This window comes from Rhinatrema bivittatum, chromosome 5 (genome assembly GCF_901001135.1).
Source record: "Rhinatrema bivittatum chromosome 5, aRhiBiv1.1, whole genome shotgun sequence".
NCBI lineage: Eukaryota > Metazoa > Chordata > Amphibia > Gymnophiona > Rhinatrematidae > Rhinatrema > Rhinatrema bivittatum.
The window spans coordinates 10,548,756-10,562,817 of NC_042619.1; positions in this window are offsets into that span (position 1 = coordinate 10,548,756).

Genomic DNA, 14,062 nt, shown 5'->3' on the forward strand with positions numbered 1-14,062 from the left:
CTGCAAACATTTAGCTGGATAACTTAAAAGGGTTTTTGGGGTATTTCGGGGAATAGTTCTGTCGATCTCGATCAGAGTCAGCCGATTAACTTTGGTCGGGACAAAGTGCTGCAGTAAAGGTAGCCAGTTAAAGTCAGATATGATTTCATAGTGCAACTCCACTATTGACTATACTTCCAAAGTTAGCCCCGATAAGTTTATCTGAATAACTTTACTATCTGGGCTGCGACTGAATACGGACCTCAACATTTTTACCTGAAAAGCAGCAGCTGGATACTGAAATGCACTGCAACTCCTAACATTCAGGAAAAGAATTTTCCATGCATATTTTGTAGCACATTGCACCTGATTTTCAAAGATGGCCACAGTTTTACATTTTGTGCACTACGCTGTGCCGCAATAGCACACCTACCGATCTTCATCTCCTGTTAGTGAGTACATATTTCATTTCAGAAACATGCCTAGGTAGAAGTAAAGGTTCGCAGGCAAGAGACCATATTACTGGACTATCAAGAGCCCCGCTGCCTTCATCAGGTCAGTGCAGAATGAGTTATGGATGAGTAGGAACATTTTCCTATTCTGGAACAGACTCCCTTTCTCCTACCCGACTGATGTTTGCTTTCCAGATCCCTGTCAGAAATTCACTCTCTTTCAACTCTAATCCTTCTCTATGTTTTTTTTTTATTAGCATTTCCCATAACCCCAGTGCATTAATCTCCACTCTGGTGTTTACACTTTTCCTTAACTCCACTGTGCCTTCGCTCCCACATTTTGCTCTCTCATTGAATTGTGTAATGATATTTATGTGTCTGCCGCTGAAAGAGTGAAGAGTTTTATTACACTGCTGCATGGGCCGCCCTGCAGAAAAATGCACTGCATGGTATTTGCGAGAGGCTAAGAAGGGAAGGGCTAAAACAGAAAGGCTTATCCTATTAGCTCAGCTGGAGGGTCTGCTTCTTCAGAGACCCCCCCGGTTTGGCGACCTAAGCTGGCAATTTCAGATTCCCCGATTTCTGGCTGGAAAATAGCCAGCGTGCATCGCGAGGGGAGTGGGGCACTCGGAGAGTACCGGGAAAGCTATGCAGTACAGTAAACGTTCACATAACCTGCTTAAAGCAGAGCATCCATATCCCACCCATGCCAGCTGCCGATAGGGATCCCTGGAAAGAATGTCCCCCAGCTTCAGATCCTAGAGTGGGGGTCTCTCGTTCACGTGCATTCCATTAGAATAAAGCTTGATGTGTATCTGACTATGGAAATACATGCATCGTGTCTAAAGTCTATGGACTGCTTAAATGTTGCTAATGAGCCGGAGAGGCTGCTTTTGATTGACTCCTGACCTGCTGCTTCTATCTCAGTCTTATTCCCTCTCGTTGATTGAATAAGGGATAGTAGAAGGACTAGGGGACACTCCATGAAGTTAGCATGGGGCACATTTAAAACTAATCGGAGAAAGTTCTTTTTCACTCAACGCACAATTAAACTCTGGAATTTGTTGCCAGAGAATGTGGTTCGTGCAGTTAGTATAGCTGTGTTTAAAAAAGGATTGGATAAGTTCTTGGAGGAGAAGTCCATTACCTGCTATTAAGTTCACTTAGAGAATAGCCACTGCCATTAGCAATGGTTACATGGAATAGACTTAGTTTTTGGGTACTTGCCAGGTTCTTATGGCCTGGATTGGCCACTGTTGGAAACAGGATGCTGGGCTTGATGGACCCTTGGTCTGACCCAGTATGGCATTTTCTTATGTTCTTATGTTCTTATGTTGTATTCTTCCAGAGGAAGTGCTGGGGTGAAAGATTGTTTGGGATTCAGACCTTTCCAGGCCACTGACCGAGACTCCATAGGACCAGAGAAGCTGAAATGAAGAGTTTGCTACTCAAACTCTGTATTGGGTGGTGGTGCTCCCCTTTTCCTATTTTGATGGTGCCTGTGAGGTGGCTGTACTGGGGCCTGTTTGATAAACTGAAGTGAGCCAATGCTATTTCAGCCAAGGAGAAAGTAGTCTTATGAAATGGACAAAAGTTCATCTAAACATTGAAAAGCAAGCAATGTTATACAACCCTGATGTTGCTCCAGATGTGCAGAATAATAATAGTGCTACAGCTGTACCTCAGTTTTTAAAACTATGCTTTCGTTATTAATTTGCTGTTAGCCTAGGTTGTGCATATAGGACTAGGGGTTCTGTTAGCTTCAAAAAAAATCTTCACTTACCTGCAGTAATGAGAAGGTGAGGCTGAAGTAAATATGGACCTAATAGTCAAATGTAGTTAAAAAAAAAAAAAAGGACAATCAGAAATTTTTAAATCTGACAATACAGCAGGAACACTTTTATGTCTGTAATGACTGCGTTTGCTATTCATGAGCAATTCACCAAGACCCGTCTGCATCAGGAAAGAACAATCTCCGTAGGGCAGAGCTGCCAGGAAAGCGTGAGGGAAAAAAATCTTTATGAGCTCTCTCAGTAAATCCCGCCAGGTATCCCAATCAGCTGGGAGCCTGCTCTGCCCTCTGCCACTGGGATCCAGGAGTTTGGGACATAAACAGAAAAGAAACTTAACCCTATCTTGCCCTGTGGCTAATAGCTGCAATCCGTGCAGTGATACATTAATAATAATAATAATAATAATAATAATATTCATTGTTATTTATTATATGCTTTCCACCAAAGGTGTTCAGAGCATGGTACAAAATTAGGACTAAAATAAAACAAGGCAAATTATCATAAAAAAATATGAAAATACTCCCAGCCAAACCTAAAACCCACATTTCCCCCACATGACAAATAAAATAATCCATTCTCAAACAGAATAGCATTCCCAAAAGAACATAAGAACCTGCCATACTGGGTCAGACCAAGGGTCCATCAAGCCCAGCATCCTGTTTCCAACAGAGGCCAATCCAGGCCATATGAACCTGGCAGGATCCCAAACACTAAGAAGATCCCATGCTACTGATGCCAGTATTAGTAATAAGCACTGGCTATTGGCAGGGACGGTAACTTTCAAACCGGCGCGCGGGTGACATTTCCATGTGCGCATCGGCCTGCACCCAGGGACGTCACTATTTTATAACTTGCAAGCGTATATCCCCACATGTTATAAAACGGCATGACCGTGTACACATAGGGGCCTAATTTTAAATGGCATTGCGCATGGGCGTTCAAATTCTGCTTCTATTGCGTAAGTCAGGAGATTTTTAAATGGGACGCGTGCCCACCCCATTGCCAGTTTCACCAGTTAACGGCTAGGTACTCCAACCTCCTGGTTTGATAGCCTACACTCCCCACCGTTACCCAAAACCATTTAAACCCGTTACGCTCTGCAGCCGCAGTCAGCCTCGACCGCTGCTGCTCACTTCTCTTTTTACTTCTTTGGCTCCATTGGGCGAAGTTGCAGCCTCTGCCAGCTGCCGCCGGCCTTCCAGCCTCCGTTCCCAGGCCTATCTGAGCAGAGTGGATGCTGCCGACCGCCATCTTACCCTCGGGGTTCCCCGACCTGCTTTAACCACGTCATGGCGGGAACCTTGGGGGTGTCCCCATCAGATGATGTCACTCAGCTTCGATATTTAAGCTCGCCAGCCCAGACAGCCGGCAACTTGGCGAGTTCACTTTGCTGTATCTACCTACTCTCACTTCAGCGTTGTTCCGGTTCCTGCTTCCATGGTATGAGACTATCGGGTACCTGCTCCTCGGGGGCCCTTCCTTGTCTCTTGGCTATCCGCTTCCTGGAGAGCCTTTCACCTGGACTCCTGCCTGCCTCGCATCCCAAGGCTTTCTATGGAACTACTACTTGTCTTCAGTCGCTGTGAGTATCCATGCTGTGGACCCCTGTTGTGATAACTACGTGGGAATCCTCTCTGGTGTACCCCACTCTGTGGACCATTGCCGTGAAAACATTAGAAGAGCCATCTCCGGGTCTACCTTGCTCTGCGGACCCATGCTGTGATATCGCTAGAGGAACCCTCGCCGGTGTACCCCGCTCTGCGGACCACTACCGTGATCTCCCACCGAGGAACCCTATTGTGTAGAGATGTGCTTCGTTTTTGCATCTCGGGTTGGGCTACGTGTCAGCCAACCTGTGGAAAACGTCATTTTCCATTTGGTCGTTTTTTTTTTCCCTGCAATTTTCGCTGGAAAAAACCCCAAACCACCCAACCCTTAGAATTTAGTTATTTATAACCCCCCACCCTCAAGACCCCCACAAAACTTGCCTAAAATCCATGGTGGTCCAGCGGGGTCCCGGGAGCGATCTCCCACTCTCAGGCCGTTGGCAGCCAGTAAACAAAATGGCGCCAGTGGCCCTTTGCCCTTACCATGTGACAGGGCTATCATGCCATTGGTCGGCCCCTATCACATGGTAGGAGCAATAGACGGCCGGTGCCGGGGAAAATCCGTCTCGAGGTTCGGGTCCTCCGACCCATGCCAAATTGGACTATTTCTTTGAAATAGTCCAATTAGTCAAAAACAATTGCACATCTCTACTCTTGTGTACCATCTCTACAGACCCAGTGTGACTTCAGTGACTGTAACTATCTCTTGGCACCTCACTCCTTGGGTAGTGCCACATCTATTGCTTGACTTCAGTCATCCAAGCTGAGTCTGATGTCAGCACCTACGCTGATGCTCCGTGACCCACCTCCAGGGGTCACCCTTTCTCTCTCTCCATCTCTACCTCTGCTGTATATCATCCTGCAGCTGAGACTCCGCCTCTCAATGGTGAGGCTCAGTGGGGCTCCTCCCCTGGGTGGTACCATCTCTCACCTCAGCCAAAGGGCCCACATATTTACAAATCCTAACAAAACCCTTCAGAAAAGGCACAATCCTTTTATTTTATGACTTGCATATCATCCATAGTAGAAGTAAAGTTATGCGGCAGGGAACTTCGGCGCACGCCAATTTGCAAACGTATTTACATTCACATCTTTGCCCAGCCACTTTTTGGAAACCTCTGAGATGTGCACGCTGTAGAATTTATATGCATATAGAGGTTCCATTTTAAATACAATTGGCGCGCATGAGCCAGACTTCTTCGTGTATCCCCTAATTTCGGCACACACCTGGCTTTTAAAATTCACCTTTAAGTCAGCTTGGTTAATAGTAGTTTATGGATTAATCCTCCAGGAACTTATCCAAACCTTTTTTAAATCCAGCTGTGTTAACTGTCTTTACCACATCCTCTGGCAATGAATTCCAGAGCTTAATAATGTGTTGAGTGAAAAAGATTTTTCTCTAATTTGTTTTAAATGTGCTCCTTGCTAACTTCATGGGGTGCCACCTAGTCCTTTTATTATCCAAAAGTGTAAATAACTGATTCACATTATCTGTTCTAGTCCTTTCATGATTTTATAGACCTCTATCATATCCCCCCTCAGCCGACTCTTCTCCAAGCTGAACAGTCCTAACCTCTTTAGTCTTTTCTCATAGGGGAGCTGTTCCACCCCCTTTATCATTTTGGTTGCCCTTCTCTGTACCTTCTCCATTGCAACTATATCTTTTTTGAGATGCGGTGACCAGAATTGTACACAGTATTTAAGGTGCAGTCTCACCATGGAGCGACATAGAGGCATTATGACATTTTCTGTTTTATTCACCATTCCCTTCCTAATAGAAACATAGAAACATAGAAATGACGGCAGAAGAAGACCAAACGGTTCATGCAGTCTGCCCAGTAAGTGTTCACACTTATTTTTTCATACTTATCACTCTTGTCCCTTTTAAGTAACTTTTTGGTTCTATTTCCCTTCCACCCCCACCATCGATGTAGATAGCAGTGCTGGAGCTGCATCTAAGTGAAGTATCTAGCTAATTGGTTTGGGGTAGTAACTGCAGTAATAAGCAAGCTACTCCCACGCTTGTTTACCCAGCCTGTGCAATTCAGTCCTTGTTGGTTGTTTGAATATAAATCCTATTTTCTCTATTGCTCCTGCCGTTGAAGCAGTGAGCTGCGCTGGATATGTATTCCAAGTGGAGTATCAGGCTTGATTCGGGGTAGTAACTGCCGTAACAAGCAAGCTACACCCATGCTTATTTGTTTTACCCAGACTATGTAATTCAGTCCTTGTTGGTAGTTGTCTGAATATAAATAATCTTTTCTTCATTCCCCCTGCCATTGAAGCAGAGAGCTATGCTAGATATGCATTGAAAGTGAAGTATTAGGCTTATTTGGTTTGGGGTAGTAACCGCCGTAACATGCAAGCTACTCTCCTGCTTTTTGTGGATGCAAATCCTTCTTTCCACATTTCTTCTTGCCGTTGAAGCATAGAGCAATGTTGGAGTTGCATTGACCGTGTGTATGTTTATTGAATAAGGACATTAACCGTGTATATCTTTTTTGAATAAGGATATTAATCCCCAGGTAGTAGCCATCATTCCCACAAGCCACCCCATGCCTCTTCTCTTCATTCACATCCTTTAGACTTTATGGATCCATAGTTATCCCACGCCCCTTTGAAATCCTTCACAATTTTGGTCTTCACCACTTCTTCTGGAAGGGCGTTCCAGGCATCCACCACCTTCTCCGTGTAGAAATACTTCCTGACATTGGTTCTGAGTCTTCTTCCCTGGAGTTTTAAATCATGACCCCTGGTTCTGCGGATTTTTTTTGCAACAGAAAATAATAATCCCTAACATTCTGTTTACTTTTAAGACTGCTGCAGCACACTGAACTGAAGATTTCAATGCATTGTCCATTATAACACTCAGATCTTTTTCCTGGGTGGTAACGCTTAACATGGAACCTGATATTGTGTAATTATAGCCTGAGTTATTTTTCCCCATATGCAACACCTTGCACTTGTCCACATTAAATTTCATCTGCCATTTGGATGCCCAATCTTCCAGTCTTGCAAGGTCCTCCTGTAATGTAACACAGTCTGCTTGAGATTTAACTACTCTGAATAATTTTGTATCATCTGCAAATTTGATTACCTCACTCGTCGTATTCCTTTTGAGATCATTTTTAAATATATTGAAAAGCACCGGTCCAAGTACAGATCCCTGAGGCACTCCACTGTTTACCCTTTTCCACTGAGAAAATTGACCATTTAATCCTACTCTCTGTTTCCTGTCTTTTAACCAGTTTGTAATCCTCAAAAGGACATCGCCTCCTATCCCATGACTTTTTAGTTTTCGTAGAAGCCTCTCATGAGGACCTTTTCAAACACCTTCTGAAAATCCAAACACACCACATTTATCGATTCGCCTTTATTCACATGTTTATTAACCCCTTCAAAATAATTTAGCAGATTTGTGAGGCAAGACTTGCCTTGGGTAAATCCATGTTGACTGTGTCCCATTAAATCATGTCTTTCTATATGTTCTGTGATTTTGATCTTTGGAATAGTTCCCTCTATTTTTCCCAGCACTGAAGTCAGGCTCACTGGTCTATAGTTTCCTGGATCAGCTTTGGAGCCCTTTTTAAAAATTGGGGTTACATTGGTCACCCAGCAGTCTTCAGGTACAATGGACAATTATAGTGATAGGCTACACATTTTTGCTAAATAAATCTGAAATTTCATTTTTTAGTTCTTTCAGAACCCTGGGATACATACCATCCTGTCAAGGTGATTTATTACTCTTTAGTGTGTCAATCTGGCCTACTACTTGCTTCAGCAATAGATCCTGCTGCCTTAAGCAGTGCATGTTGCTTCATCTGGAAGCTTCAATCTAGTCTGCCTTGTCCAGCCCACCTTGTCCAAGCCTGTCTCATCCAGCTTGCTATACTCCAGCTTGCCTTGCTCAGCCTGCCTTGCTCCAGCTTGCCTTGCCCAGTCTGTCTTGTCCAGCTGACCTTATCCCAGCCCATCTCATTACTACTTCCTGCCTTGCCCTGTCTCAGTCCTACTCTTTCTTTCTTGGTGTTGCCCTCTACTATGGACCTGGACTTCTCTTTTCCCTGCCACCTGGTACTAACCTCTGCCTCAATCCCCAACTATGCCTTGCTTGCTGCCTGCGTAGATTCTAGGCTTGAACTTGGCAACTCTCTGCTCACTGCCTCCCCTGACCTCAGCTTGCCTTTAGATATTCCTTCTTTGACTACCCACATGGACACTAGGGATGTGCAGACAAAAGGTTTGCGTTGATAAGTTGAAGTTGAGGGTCGATTTCGTTCAATATGGACATATGGAGAATTCCATAAGTTCACCGGTTCCCTAAATAAAAATTTAAACCCCTCACCTTCCTTAATCCCCCCCCAAGACTTACCAAAACTCCCTGGTGGTCCAGCGGGGAGTCAGGAAGCCATCCCTGTATTCCTTTGCGAGGAGCACGTGACGTCGGCGTCACGTCGGAGTGACGCGGACATCACGTGCTTCTCCGCGCCTCCGCTCCGGGACCCCCACTGGACCCAACTGGAACTTTTGGCCAGCTTGACCCCCCCAAGCTGGCCAAAAGTTCCGGTTGGGTCCAACGGGGGTCCCGGAGCGGAGGCGCGGAGAAGCACGTGACGTCCGCGTCACTCCGACATGACGCCGACGTCACGTGCTCCTCGCAAAGGAATACAGGGATGGCTTCCTGACTCCCCGCTGGACCACCAGGGAGTTTTGGTAAGTCTTGGGGGGGTCAGGAGGGTGGGGGGTTTAAGTGTTTATTTAGGTTCAACGTATTCAACATAGCTATGTTGAATAAGTTGAAAATCGCGATGCGTTGCGCATCATCACTTTTTTAAGTTTAAAAAAAAAAAGTTGCGTTTTACATATGCGTTCAAAACGAATGTACACCCCTAATGGACACTCGCCTAAGATGTACCAGCAACTGGAACCCAAGGGCTCAACCTGTGAGAATGGGGCTGGTACAGGTGAAGGTTCAGCTTTGTCCCGGCGTAGGGTGTGTTCACCAGCTGTCAGCGTGGGCTGAATAGGTTCGCCTTCTAGCATGCCACAGCTCAAGGAGGAGAAGATGGACTCACCAAAGTTTCCTGCACCCTGAGTAATTCACCTCCCCCTTTTATAATGAAAGTGTCTATCAGGCCCACTGGAGTCACCACTGCTGGTAAGTCTTCTGAAGGGAATGTATGTTGAATATAGTCCTCTTCTTTATTAAACTACTATACTACCAAACATAGCATGGCAAGCACAAGTGAATCAGGAGCACAAACTCCTATGTCTCCTGTACTTGAGAATTACATTTAAGAAATTAGACAAATTCTGTCCTCTGGCCTTGTGCCTGTATACCCCAGGGACCTCAGGACAAGATAATCTAGATTTTAAAAAAATGCATAAAACCACAATCAAATGTATAAAATCTTTCCATAAGAGTTGGCTGATGTTCACTCTTTATTCAACAATAACTGAGAACTGATCCTATCTTCTTTAATGCATGAACAAATATTCTCAGCTTGCTTAAAATTCAGGTTCCCCATTGAAAATGGAAAAATAAATCAGACCATCAAAATGTGAATTAACAGATTCTGCAAAATGAAACAGCAGGTCATCCAGCCATAATTAATATGCATGAAAACAAGTTCAACTCATTCTTGACTGGGAGATCTCAATATGTGAGTAGAGGTGATAAGGCATCAAAAGTATACACTTTGATAACTGGGATCATTCTCACTGTTATTGTTCAGTATCTGTTTAGAGCCACTTATTGTTAGCATCTCTGCTTATAATCTTTTTCAAATCAAGAATCAAGTTGTAATTCTCTTAACAATTGTGAAAAATAGGTATAACAGGATGCATATTAAACAGAGGTTAATCATTTTCTAGTCCAGAAAAGAATTATTTTTTAGGTTGAAAGTTCGATTGGGAGTTAGGATGGTCAGAAGAGTGAATATCAATGTAGACTTTGTGAAACAGTAAAGCAAATCGGAAGGTGGTCCCACGTAGCCAAGGCAACATAGCGATACATAGCGATACGAGGACCTGCCTCATTGCTTTTGAGACATTGCAAAATTTCTACATAAATTTGAGCATGACACGCTGTCAGATTGCGAAGTGGAAATAACTATATGCAGGATCAAGATTGAAATTTGACAAAAGAATCTATTTGTGTAGTTTCGTTTGACATCAGAAGTCATCCCCTGATGCAGCCTTAACTGGCGAAACTCGGCTGGAGTCGGGCTCTGTAATTAAATATTAATAAATCTTTCCACGGCATAAGGTTGTCCCCTTGTTGTTTTTTGCCTTGACCTTGTGAAACAGCCATGTTTTTAGGTCTTTTTTGAAAGCTTTGAGGTTAGGTTGGGTTCTCAGATCTTTTGGGAGGGAGTTCCAAATTTTAGGGGAGGCAATGGAAAAGGCTCTTTCTCTGGTTGTTGTCAAATGAGCATCTCTGATGGGGGGATATTTAAACGTCCTGAGTTGTTTGAGAGTAGGTTTCTTTGAGGATTCTGGGGGGTTATGTTTAAGCCATTTAGTCCTTGATGTTCATTGTTTAGAATTTTATGTATGATGGTCATGGATTTGTGTTCAATTCGTGCTTTAATTGGAAGCCAGTTTAGTGAAATCAATATGGGCGTTATTTGATCTTTTCTCTTTGTTCCTGTCAGAATTCTGGCTGCTGAATTCTGCAGAATCTGGAGAAGTTTTAGGTTTGAATATGGTATTCCAATCAGTAGGGAGTTGCAATAGTCGATGGAAGAGAAAATGAGTAGCTGTAAGACAGTTCTGAAGTCATAAGGGTTTTAAACATCTTAGGGTTAGTAGTCTGTGATATCCTTATTTAGTTTTCTTTGATATGTGATTCTTGAATGAAAGCCGTTTATCGATAATTTCTTAGGTTCCTGGTGTGGGTGGCAGGGATTATAGAGTTCATTTGATTGTCAAGTAAATGTAGGGGTGGTGGAGTTGGGTTGGGATTTTTTGTCCATGAGGATTATTTCAGTTTTGTCGATGTTGATTATGAGTTTCTGTGAATATAGGAGATGTTTGATTGAGATAAGTAGAGCAGAGGTTTCCTTGTAGGTGTCTTCGATTGAATTTTGGATGGGAATTAGTTGAATGTTATCAGCGTAATCTTTCAGTAGTTGGCAGATGGGAAGAAGGTATATGTTAAATAGTGTGTCCAATAACGCTGATCCTTGGGGAACTCCAGTGTTGTAGATAGGGCACGCTTCCTTAGTGATGTTTTTGCTGGAGGGGCATACAGAGTGCCTTTGTATACATTTCTGATGGTTCTGGAAGACGTGTGGGGTCTCAGCAGAAATTGCAGAAATATCATCTTTGGGTGAGTTTCCTCACTCCGAAGGTCATCAAATCTTCACAAGAGAGCACTGTTCTGTTCGTACATCTCACTTTGAATGTCAAAGTGGCCCCTAACCCCTACACTAATACCTAAACCTCACCTCGAGTTACTAGGTGGGCTTCCATAGAGATATAAATATCTATCTAGGGTGAGGGTACTATGGCTAGGTTCTCTCTCACTCTCACTCTCACTCTTACCTCTCCACTAGTGGCCCTGATAGTATACATGGTCCCCCTAGTGGTTGTATGTAGGAAATACCACATTCAAGTTATCACAATTTGCAGTAACTTAGCTCTTCACATGGGTATAATTGCAATAAACTGCCTATTACCATAAACATTATCTTTTTTCTATCACAGGCGATATTTAGTGCATTTTGATAAACCCAGGCCCTAGTTTGATGCACTTTGTACCTAGCTGCTATCAAGCTAGGTCAAGACTACAATGCACAAATCTCATCTTTATGAACCTTTCATCACTCCAAATCACATAAAATCCTCACTGATGTGTACTGTGCTGTTCATAACTCTGACTGTGCATGTAAAACTGCCCCCCAAAACATAGGCCACACCAAAACCTCACCCTGAATTACTAGTTGCCCCTCCTTCCAAGAGTCTCTGGTACAATAAATTTAACACAAAATGATAAATCTAGGTCTTTGGACTTAGTCAGCCTGATCATAGCCTTTTAAAATTGACCAAGCACATCCACTATATTTAGGGCCCTAAATTTCACTAAGCTGCTAAATTTATTCGATCAATTTGCATGTGGATTTGAAGTGCGGAGTAAGTTTGAAGGAGAAATTTAGGTGGCCAGTACTTATTTTCAATGTTAGGTAACTCGGGACCTCCTTTACTAAGCATTTTCCCCATGGACACAGAATGGGAGAAAAGTCTTAGTAAATCAAGCCCTTGGTTTGTCAAATCTACACATGGCCAAAACTGGTCTAACTCTAGCCAACAAGATCTTCCCTCCAGCCCAGCCAAAGTAAAACGTAGGGTGGGTCAGCCCTGACAGCCCCCTTCCCATCTGACAGAGGAAGGTTGGGTGGATGGGTTACCAATAGTCCCCCACCATCTATTCCTCTGCCCAGCCAAAGAGTTAGATGTAGTGGTTGAGGGTGCCCCAATGACCCATTCGCCCCACCTAGCTCAAAAACTCAACGTAGTGGCCGAGAGCACCCGAAGCCACTCGCCCTCTCACCTAAAACATTTAATGTGGCAGCTGAGGGTGCCTTGATTTCCCTTCCTTTTGCCATCTGAAGAATTAACTGTAGTGGCCACCCCCCCCCCCCCCATCCCAATCCCAATCCTATCCTCCTCACCTAAAACCTTTCCCCGGCTTTTCTGGGAGGAATCTCTTCTGGTCCATCCGGCTTGACATCTACCATTGCCCTGAGAGCACGGCCACCAGCAAATCAGAGAAACCTTAGACCCAAAGGCAGGAGAGCTCTGAGCCTGTGGGGAGAGCTGATTCGTTCTTCTCGACAGAATTTCTCTGTCTGAAACATGTGCTTTTCTCTCTTTTTTTTTGTTTTCTCTCCTTTCCTTTTTTCTGACTTTGTGTTGTAGAAGATTCTTGTTTCGGCAGATCATTGGGTCTTGGTGTTTACCCTTTCTATATATTTTCTGTCTGTGCATATTTTTCTGTTTCCTTATTATCCCACTCCCTTTACGGGGGGTAATTTTGTGACTGCCAGTATAAATTTTGAATTTAATTCATTCCTAAATTGCATCCGTTTTTAAAAGAGAAAATACGTGCACGACTTTCCCATTGAACATCTTCCCACCCCAAGGAGGTGAAATTGTTGGACTTGTTTGTTTTAACAACAACATTTGATGTTTTATTGCGTAAATCTATTTTTTAAGTATATAAGGAAAAAGATACACTGTGGGGCAGATTTTCAAAGACTTACGCGTGAAGGGGGGTTATGCGCGCCGGGCCTATTTTCAAAAGGCCCGGCGGTGCGCGTAAAGCCCCGGGGTGCGTGTAAGTCTCGGGACTTGAAAAAGGGGGCGTGACGTTGGCGGTCCGGGGGTGGGGCAGGGGCGGGGTCAGTGGCTTCTGGCACAGCGGCCATTTGCCGCTGTGTCAGAGATCGTGTGCCGGCAATCGTCCAGCGCGCGCAACCTAGAGGCAGGCACAAAAGGTAAAATAAAGTTTGGGGGGGTTAGAGTAGGGCTGGGGGGGGGGAAAGGTTAGGGGAAGGGGTGGGAAGGTCAGGCTAGGGGGAAGGGAAGCCAGCGCGGCTCGGTGCACGCAAGGTGCACAATTGTGCTCACCCTTGCACCCGCTGACCCCGGATTTTATAACATGCGCGTGCCTGCGTGTGCACATGTTATAAAATCGGGGCGTATATGTGCGTGCGCTGGGTAGCGTGCGCACATATAGGCTACGTGCACTCCTTTTAATATCTACCCCTATATTGCTCTATGTGGAAGGAGTATGATGGTGAGAAGAGCTGTGTTAATACCACCGGGATAAATGACGGAGTAACCCGGGTTGTCTCAGATTAGGTCTCGCGTGATCTTTTGAGAAGATAAAAATGTTTTCCTTGCTTGCTGATATTCCTCTTCACTTTACATGGTAGACGTTTTTGTACCGCTCTCTCTGGTTTAATGTTTTTTTGGGAAATAATCATTTCTTGATGTGGGGAAAGTAGAAAGTATAGTCTCTCTACCCACCGGATGCTGTAATCTTCATGGGACTGACAACGCTAAATCTTTCAAGATTGATTACAACACTCTCCAGCCTTTATTTGCCTTGCTCTGAAATTTGATCAGTGATCTGAGAGGAGATGTAAAGGCAAAATTGTAAGCACTGGATGGCGCGGGCCATCCAGTGCTCCTACCATGTGACAGGGGCCGGCCAATGGCACGG